Below are 10,592 nucleotides of genomic sequence, written 5' to 3' on the forward strand. Positions count from 1 at the left end.
GGAGGGATTGAATGTTTGTCGATGGGGTGCCATTCAAGCGGGCTGCTTTGTCCTGGATGGTGTCGAGCTTCATGAGTGTTGTTAGAGCTGCACCCATCCAGTCAAGTGGAGAATATTCCATCACACTCCTGACTTGTGTCCTGTAGATTGTGGACAAGCTTTGGGGAGTCAGTTACTCGCCTCAGGATTCCTAGCCTCTGACCTGCTCTTGTATCCACGGTATTTATATGGCTGCTCCAGTTCAGTTTTCGGTCAATGGTAGCCCCTAGGATGTTGATAGTGGGGGATTCAGCGATGGTAATGCCGTTGAATGTCAGGGGAAATGGTAAGATTCTTTCTTGTTGGAGATTGTCATTGCATGGCACTTGTGTGGCGCGAATGTTACTTGCCATTTATTAGCCCAAGCCTGGATTTTGTCCAGGTCGTGCTGCATTTCTACACAGACTGCTTCAGTAGCTGAGGAGTCGCGAATGGTGCTGAACATTGTGCAATCATCAGCGAACATCCCTACTTATGACCTTATGTTTGAAGGAAGGTCATTGATGAAGCAGCTGAAGATGGTTGAGCCAAGGACACTTCCCTGAGGTACTCCTGCAGTGATGTCCTGGTGCTCAGATGATTGCAATAGGTACGACTCCTGCCAGCGGAGGGTTTTCCCCCTGATTCCCGTTGGCCTCTGTTTTGCTCTGGCTACTTGATGCCATACTCGGACAAATGCTGCCTTGATGTCAAGGGCAGTCAATCTCACCTCACCTCTTGAGTTCAGCTCTTTTGCCCATGTTTGAACCAAGGCTGTAATGAGGTCAGGAGCTGCGTGGCCCTGGCAGAACCCAAACTGAGCATCACTGAGCAGGTTGTTGCTAAACAAGTGCCGCTTGATGGCACCTTCCATCACTTTAATGATGATTGAGAGTAGGCTGATGGAGCGGTAGTTGGCCAGGTTGGATTTGTCCTGCTTTTTGTACACAGGACATACCTGGGCAACATTCCACATTGCAGGGTAGATGCCAGTGTTGTTGCTGAACTGGAACAGTTTGGCTGGGGCGCGGCAAGTTCTGGAGCACAGGTCTTCAGTACTATTGCCGGAATATTATCAGGCCTCAAAGCTTTTGCAGTATCCAGTGCCTTCAGTCGTTTCTTGATATCACGTGGAGTGAATCGAATTCGCTGAAGTTTGGCATCTGTGATGGCTGGGGACTTCAGGAGGAGGCCGAGATGGATTATCAACTCGGCACTTCTGGCTGAAGATTGTTCCAAATGCTTCAGCCTGATCTTTTGCACTGATGTGCTGGGCTCCCACGTCATTGAGGATGGGGATATTTGTGGAGCCACCTCCTCCAGTTAGTTGTTTAATGGTCCACCACAATTCACGGCTGGATGTGGCAGGACTGCAGAGCTTAGATCTGATCCATTGGTTATGGGATCGCATAGCTCTGTCTGTCGCATGCTGCTTATGCAGTTTGATAAGCAAGTCGTCCTGGGTTGTAGCTTCACCAGGTTGACACCTCATTTTGAGGTATGACTGGTGCTGCTCCTGGCATGCCCTCCTGCATGCTTCATTGAACCAGGGTTGGTCTCCTGGCTTGATGGTAATGGTCGAGTGGGGGATATGCCGGGCCATGAGGTTACTGATTGTGGTTGAGTACAATTCTGCTGCTGCTGATGGCTCACAGCGCCTCATGGATGCCCAGTTTTGCATTGCTAGATCCGTTTAAAATCTATCCCATTTCGCACGGTGATAGTGCCACACAACATGATGGACGGTATCCTCAATGTGAAGGCGGGACTTCGTCTCCACAAGGACTGTGCGGTGGTCACTCCTACCAATACTGTCATGGACAGATGCATCCGTGGCAGGCAGATTGGTGAGGACGAGGTCGCATATGTTGTTCCCTCGTGTTGGTTCCCCGACCACCTGCCGCAGACACAGTGTCGCAGCCATGTCCTTTAGGACTCGGCCAGCTCGGTCAGCAGTGGTGGTACCGAGCCACTCATGGTGATGGACATTGAAGTCCCCCACCCAGAGTGCATTTTGTGCCCTTGCCACCCTCAGTGCTTCATCCAAGTGCTGTTCAACATGGAGGAGTACTGAGTCATCAGCTGAGGAAGGGCGTTTGGTGGTCATCAGTAGGAGGTTACCTTGCTCATATTTGACCTGATGCCATGAGACTTCATGAGGTCCGGAGTCGATGTTGAGGACTCCCAGGGTAACTCCCTCCCTACTGTATACCACTGTGCCAACACCTCTGCTTGGTCTGTCCTGCCGGTTGGACAGGACGTACCAGGGGATGGTGATGGCAGTGTCTGGGACATTGTCTGTCAGGTATGATTCCGTGAGTACGACTATGTCAGGCTGTTGCTTGACCAGTCTGTGGGACAGCTCTCCCAACCTTGGCACAAGCACTCAGATGTTAGTAAGGAGGACTTTTTAGGGTCGACAGGGCTGGGTTTGCCGTAGTCGTTTCCGGTGCCTAGGTCGATGCCGGTGGTCCGTCCAGTTTAATTCCTTTTTATGGACTTTGTAGCAGTTAGTTACAACTGAGTGGCTTGCTTGGCCATTTCAGAGGGCTTGTAAGAGTTAACCACATTGCTGTGGGTCTAGAGTCACTTGTAGGCCAGACCAGGTAAGGCAGATTTCCTTCCCTAAAGGACATTAGTGAACCAGGTGGGTTTTACAACAATCGAGAATGGTTTCATGGCCATCATTAGACTAGTTTTAGTTCCAGATGTTTTTATTAAGTTCAAATTCCACCTACTGCTGTGGTGGGATTCGAACCCATTTCCCCAGAGGAATACCCTGGGTCTCTGGGCTACTAGTACAGTGATAATACCACTACGCCACCGCCTACCCAAGGCCATGTCCTGGTGAGTATAGAAATAGGAGAATACACCACATGAATGCATGAGTGGAGAGATGACTTCAGAATTATGGAGCATTGGGTCCGGTTCTGGGGAAGATGACACCTGTACAAGCTGGACGCTCTAAACTTGAACAGGGCTGGGAAGAATATCCTTGCAGGAAGGTTTTGTTGGGGATGGTTTAAACTAGATTAACAGGGCGATGAGAACCTGAGGGCAGTTTCAGATAGGACAAATTCAGAGCAGCGAACAGGAAGCAGAAACATTAGCGATCGACCCTGTTAGACAAATGCAGAAAGCATTAAAAAGTGTACATCACAGGAATTGGCAGTATTAAAAGGTATTTATGAAAATTCAAGGAGCATAGAAAATAAAATCGATGAGCTGAGGGCACAGAGAGGCACATGGAAGCATGACGTCATTGCAATAAGGGTAACCTAGCTTAAAGAGGGGCAAAATGGCAGTTCCACATCCCTGGACATATTATTTTCTAGTGAGATAGAGAGGGGTATCAAAAAGGAGCGGGTCTAGCATTATTGGTTAAGGAATCAATTTCAGCTGAGAGGAAGGTTGTTATGCTAAATGAATCATCAAATGAGGCCATATGGGTTGAGCTGAGAAATAAAAAAGGGGGCAGCCTCACAACCAGGAGAGCACTATAGAAAATTTGTTCGTGGACAGGAAACAAAGAGTAGGGATAAATGGGTATTTTTCCGAATGGCAGGCAGTGGGCTCCTGCAGCGATCGGTGCCAGAACCCCAGCTATTCACAATATACATCAATGATTTAGATGAGAGAACTAAATGTAATATCTCCACATTTGCAGACGATGCAAAACTGGGTGGGAAGGTGAGTTGTGAGGAGGATGCAGAGAGGCTTCAGCGTGATTTGGTAGAGTGAGTGCGCTAATGCATGGCAGATGCAATATATATAGAGGGAGTGCAGCGAAGGTTTACCAGACTGATTCCTGGGATGGCGGAACTAACATATGAGGAGAGACTGAGTCGGTTGATGGGATGATGGGATCTATCCTAGAGTACTGAGGGAGGCAAGGGAGGAAATTACTGGGGCCTTGACAGAAATCTTCGCATCCTCATTGGCGACAGGTGAGGTCCCAGAGGACTAGAGAATAGCCAATGTGTTCCTTTGTTTAAGAAGGGTGGCAAGGATAATCCAGGAAATTATTGGCCGGTGAGCCTTACGTCAGTGGTAGGGAAACTATTCAAGAGGATTATTGAGGACAGGAGTTACTCCCATTTGGAAACAAACGAACTTATTAGCGAGAGACAGCATGGTTTTGTGAAGGGGAGGTCGTGGCTTACTAATTTTATTGAGTTTTTTTAGGGAGTGACGAAGATGATTGATGAAGGAAGGGCAGTAGATGTTATCTATTTGGACTTTAGTAAAGCCTTTGACAAGGTGCCGCATGGCAGACTGGTAAAAAAGGTGAAGTCACACGGGATCAGAGGTGAGCTGGCAAAATGGATACAGAACTGGCTCGGTCATGGAAGACAGAGGGTATCAGTGGATGGGTGTTTTTCTGAATGGAAGGATGTGACTAGTAGTGTTCCACAGGGATCAGTACTGGGACCTTTGCTGTTTGCAGTATATATAAATGATTTGGAGGAAAATGTAGCTGGTCTGATTAGTAAGTTTGCGGACAACACAAAAGGTGGTGGAGTTGCGGATAATGATGCGGATTGCCAGAGGATACAGCAGGATATAGATCAGTTGAAGACTTGGGCAGAGAAATGGCAGATGGAGTTTAATCCGGGCAAATGTGAGGAAATGCAATTTTGAAGGTCTAATGCAGGTGGGAGATATACAGTAAATGGCAGAACCCGTAGGAATATTGACAGGCAGAGAGATCAGGGTGTACAGCTCCACAGGTCACTGAAAATGGCAACGCAGGTGGATAAGGTAGTCAAGAAGGCATACGGCATGCTTGCCTTCATCGGTCGGGGCATAGAGTATAAAAATTCGCAAGTCATGTTGCAGCTGTACAGAATCTTATTTCGGCCGCACTTAGAATATTGCGTGCAATTCTGGTCGCCACACTACCAGAAGGACGTGGAGGCTTTGGGGATGGTACAGAGGAGGTTTATCAGAATATTGCCTGGTCTGGAGGGCAGCAGCTATGAGGAGATGTAGGAAAAACTCGAATTGTTTTCACTGGAACGACGGAGGTGGAGGGCGACATGATAGATGTTTACAAAGTTGTGAGCAGCATGGACAGAGTGGATAGTCAGATGCTTTTTCCCAGGGTGGAAGAGTCAGTTACTAGGGGACACAGGTTTAAGGTGCGAGGGGCAAAGTTTAGAGGGGATGTGCGAGGCAAGTTTTTTACACAGAGGGTGGTGAGTGCCTGGAACCTACTGCCAGGGGACGTGGTGGAAGCAGCTACGATAGCGACGTTGTAGAGACATCTTGACAAATACATGAATAGGAAGGGAATAGAGGGATATGGGCCCCGGAAGTGCAGAAGGTGTTACTTTAGGCAGGCATCAAGATCGTCGAAGGCTTGGAGGGCCGAATGGCCTGTTGCTGTGCTGTGCTGTTCTTTGTTCTTTGTTTGTTTGTTGAGATTATATTCGCCGGAGTTCAGAAGAGTGAGGAGGGATTCTGATAGAAACCTGAAAACTTCTGACAGGACGTGACAGGGTAGATGCAGGAAGGATGTTTCCGAATGTGGGGGAGTCCCGAACCAGGGGTCATAGTCTAAGGATAGTGGATAAACCTTTCACGACTTAGATGAGGGGAAATTTCTTCACCCAGAGAATGGTGAGCCTGTGGAATTCGCAACCACAGAAAGCAGTTGAGGCCAAAACATTGAATATTTTCAAAAAGGAGTTAGATATAGCACTTGGGTCGAAAGTGATCAAAGGGTATGGGGCGAAAGCCGGAACAGGCTACTGAGTTGGATGATCAGCCATGATCGTAATGAATGGGGGAGCAGGCTTGAAGTGCCAAATGGCCTACTCTTCTCTTATTTTCCATAACAAGGTGAAAGATCTTTCTGTGTTCATAAAGAATGTAATTTATTGAGTGGCCTCTTGGATCAAACAGAGTAACAGACGGGTGTCTGTGTGCAAAGGGATTGGGGGTAAGATCTCATTCCTAACCCTTTCTGGATTGTAAAGAATAACCAGTAAATGAGAGAGAGCAAAGCAATGTGTGAGAAGAGATGAGAGAAGAATTTGTCCGTAAACCTGCTTACAAGTGTCTCAAGCTCAAGCTAATATTAAGATATCAAGAGCAGGATACTAACATAATCTGAGCTCCGAGATCTGGTTGGGTCCCATTTCCCTGAAGTGAGGAATGAGTGGGCAGGGAAATTCCGCCTGGAGTTATAATTGCCTCCAATAAGATGAGCTCACAGTGAGGTTAGAATAGCTTAGTTAGGAGAACACAAGATTGAAGAACAAGGATACAATCCCGGGTTTTGTCAGTTGTAATTTGGTGTCTCCTTCATTGGAAGGAGAGACAATCAGAGGGGGGATTTTCCACTCTTAACCCCATGGGCTGAGTTTTAAATTAACGGTGCAGCTCTTGGACATGGCAGTAGAAATGGGTGATGTCGCCACACTAGCGAAATGCAATTATCAAACCCCGATCATGTGGCATCTGGCCAGTTACGGAAGGGGAGGTGTGGAGCTCGTGCAATCAAGGACTCAGGGTGGGGAACGAGGCGCCAATGGCATCATCATCTGATGAATTTTCAGGTGCTGACTCCGATTTAAAGAGCTGTCAGCCTTGCATTCACTGCTTCCTGAGTGGTTTCCTGAGAGCCCTCTGCTGCCCCAAGACCACATCTGCTACCTCTGCTGTCGCAGGACCCGTTCTGTTGCCCCAAGACCCGTTCTGCTGCCCCAGGACCCATCCTGCTGCCCCAGGACCAGGTTCACTGTCCCAGGACAGATTCCAGTGCCCCAGGACATGGTCTGCTGTCTCTGCTACCCCGGGACTCGTTCTGTTCCCTCTGCTGCCCCAGCACACATTTTGCTGCCCCAGGACAGGTTCTGCTGTCCCAGGGGCCGTTTTGCTCCCTCTGCATCCCGAGGACCAGTTGTGCTGCCACAAGACCCTTTCTACTGCCCCAGAACCTGCTCCACTAATCAGATTCCGTTCTGCGACCCCAAGACCTGTTCTGCTGACTCTGCTATGCCAGGAACCGCTCTGCTCCCTCTGCTGCCCCAGGACCCTCTCAGCTCCCTCTGCTGCCCCAGGATACACACTACTCCCTGTGCTGCCCCAGGACCTGTTCCCCTGCCCCAGCAACCGTTCTGCAGTCACTGGTACCCCAGGGCCCGTTCTGTAGCCCCAGGACAGGATAGGATTGTTTTCCTTGGAGCAGAGAAGGCTGAGAGGGGACATGATTGAGGTATACACAATTATGAAGTGTACAGTGTAGATAGGAATACACATCGTTTTCCCCTTAGCGGATGTGTTAATAACCAGAGGGCATAGATTTAGAGCAAGGGGCAAGAGGTTTAGGGGAGATTTGAGGGAACATTTTTGCACCCAGTGGGTGGTTGGAATCTGGAACGTACTGCCTGAAGAGGTGTGGAGGCAGGAACCCTCAGAACTTTTAATAAGTATTTTGATGAGCACTTGAAATGCCATAGCATACAGGGCTACGGGCCAAGTGCAGGAATATGGGTTTAGAATAGTTGTGTGCTGGATGGCCAGCACAGACACGATGGACCGAAGGGCCTGTTTATGTGCTGTGTAACTTTATGACTCTATGACAGGTTCTGCTGCCCAGGGACATGTTCTGCTGTGTCTGCTGATGGTTAAGTATGGAGCTGAATGCGAACCTGCAGCGACCATCGTTGGAGGAAGACACCGGGTGCCTGCATGGTTTAGTGATGCCTCCCTGCATGTACTCCTCCAGGCTGCAAGGAAAATGGGGGAGGTTCACTTCCTCAGGGATGGGAGGAGGACCCCTGAGCAAGCAAGGCTGGCTGGAGATAGTGGAGAGTTCAGCAGCCGTGGAGTCACACCCAGGACAAGGATCCAGTTCAGGAAGTGGGTCAATGACCTGATCCGTGACGCTAAGGTCAGAACTCCAAACACCTTGGACCCTATCGACATTACATGTTTCAGAGTGAGAGGTGGCGTTTAATGGAAAGGTAGTAACCACCCAGTCATGTGTATTTACTGTTGCATTTCAGCCAGCCAACCCAGACTGCTGTCAGCCATGATATGGGGGTGCAGTCCAAATTCGGATACTCAAGACCCAGAGCTGCTTGAGGGGGTCCTGCAAGGCTATCTGCAGTCTCCCACAGCGAAAGTCAGCAGCCATCCAGCAGCAATGCTGCAGCCACTGGGGTAACACTGTGCAGGAGCACGAGGACAGGCAAAGGGACCCACAAGACAGACACTAAGGAGATGTACAAGGTGATTAGTTTTTTTTTGTATTATTGATATGTTTCTGGATAAAGTTGTTAAGTGAAGGTGTCTGTTCCATGTTAGATTGGGGAAGCTCCATCTCACTGAAGCCAAGACTCACAATCTCTAACTCCATCCAGTTGCACGTGCTGGATGTGCTGTCCTCTCTGCCTCTGCTTCTTCCTCCTCTTCCTCCTCCTCATCCTCCCTCGGTGGTCTGCAGATCGCAGGAGGTAGTCACAGGGCCCTCAGAGTTTCTGGATTATGAAGGACAAAGCACGCAACCGCAAACACGGACAGTCCTCGGGCGTGTACTGAAGAGGCTGATAGCTTGTTACATGTTGTGGTGGGGCACTCTCATTGAAGGCCCTCTGACCTCGTGTGATGGGATGTTGGAAGAGGGTCATCAGACACATGTGAATGGTGTTATGTATCTTTGCAGCATAGATCCAGAGTTATCTACAGAAGTCTGAGAGTTTTTATAGGGCTAAAGGTAACTATTATATTATATACGCATAAATATTGACACTCTCCACAAGCCTATCCAGCCAGGACAACTCATGCTGCTTCAAGCTTCTTCCAACCCAAGTGATGTTTACTAAAGAGGGAGGGCTTTATTCTCATTGTCACAAACATTAACCCTTTCAGACCCTAATAATACGCCCACATGTTTTTGTCGCTATCTATTTTTGAGATATAAATATATATATATAACGTACATATAAACACACACATTCATTTTGATTTTAGATGCTACCCTCATCTCCCCCAATGTCTTTAACATCACAGACCCAGAATATCAGGAGGCTTCACGAGATTCTTTGATCGTGTTCCTATCAGGTTTTGAAGATCGGTAGTCTTGCTTTTGAACAACTTGTATGGCTTGAACAAGCTTGCAGTGTCCTGTTCTCTTCGGGTTTCCTGATCATCATCTGGTTCATCCAGGTAAATTATCGTTTCTTGCTTCTCTGGAATAGGGATAATGTTTCTCATTTTGTCATACAGCACTCTGCTGTGTATACTAGATACGATTTCTGATCATTTTCATATCTTTGGATGCCAGCACCTTCCCATTCTAGGTCTCGCCTTCTTTCAGCTGAGGTATGTTTCTGGTTTGGAAAATTTTGCTGTAAATGTGAGCCTGTTTGTTCCTGTCGTACTCATTTCTATCTTGGACATTTAGGTAGTCTTTGACGTCTAGTCACGGAAATAGATTTCTAGGCAAAATGTGAAGTTGTGTTTTTATCTTCCTCACCATCAATAACTCAGAAGGTGATAGTCCACATAACTACGGAGTAGATCATCAATGAGGTTGGAAGATATTTGTTCTTCTTCAACAATGACTTTATTCTTGTTACTCCTCTTTCAGCTTTGCCTTTTGGCTAAGGAAACATAGAAACATAGAAAATAGGAGCAGGAGTAGGCCATTCAGCCCTTCAATCCTGCTGTGCCATTCATTGTGATCATGGCTGATCATCCAACTCAGTAACCTGTTCCCGCTTTTGTCCCATATTCTTTGATCCCTTTAAATCCAAAAGCCATAACTAACTGCTTCTTGAAAACATATAATGCTTTGGGCTCAACAGCTTTCTGTGGTAGCGAATTCCACAGATTCACCACTGTCTGTGTGAAGAAATGTATCCTCTGTCCTGAAAGGTTTAGCTTGTATCCTTAGACTATGACCGCTAGTTCTAGACTCCCCCACCATCGGGAACTTCCTTCCTGCATCTACCCTTGTCAAGTCCTGTTAGAATTTTATAGGTTTCCATGAGATTCACTCTTCTGAACTCCAGCAACTCAATATCTCCTCATATGCTAGATCCACAATCCCAGGAATAAGTCTTCTAAATCTTCGCTGCACTCCCTCTATAGCAAGAACATCCTTCCTCAGATAAGGAGACCAGACGTGCACACAATATTCCAGGTGTGGCCTCACCAAGGCCCTGTATAATTACAGCTAGACATCCCTGCTCCTGTATTGGAATCCTCTCGCGATAAAGGTCAACATACCATTTGACTTTTTTGCCGCCTGTTGCACCTACATGCCTCCCTTCAGCGACTGGTGTACGAGAACACCCAGGTCTCGCTGCATATTCCCCTCTCTCAGTTTATAGCCGTTCAGAAAATAATCTGCCTTCCTGTTTTTCCTACCAAAGTGTGTAACCTCACATTTATCCACATTTTTGTGCATCTGCCATGCATTAGCGCACTCACTCAACTTGTCACCCTCGAAGAATTCTGGTAGATTTGTCAAGCATGATGTCCCTTTTGTAACTCCATGCTGACTCTGTCCGATTCTACCACTGTTCTCCAAGTGCTCTGTTGTAAAATCTTTGATAATG

This window comes from Heterodontus francisci, chromosome 21 (assembly GCF_036365525.1).
Source record: "Heterodontus francisci isolate sHetFra1 chromosome 21, sHetFra1.hap1, whole genome shotgun sequence".
Lineage (NCBI taxonomy): Eukaryota > Metazoa > Chordata > Chondrichthyes > Heterodontiformes > Heterodontidae > Heterodontus > Heterodontus francisci.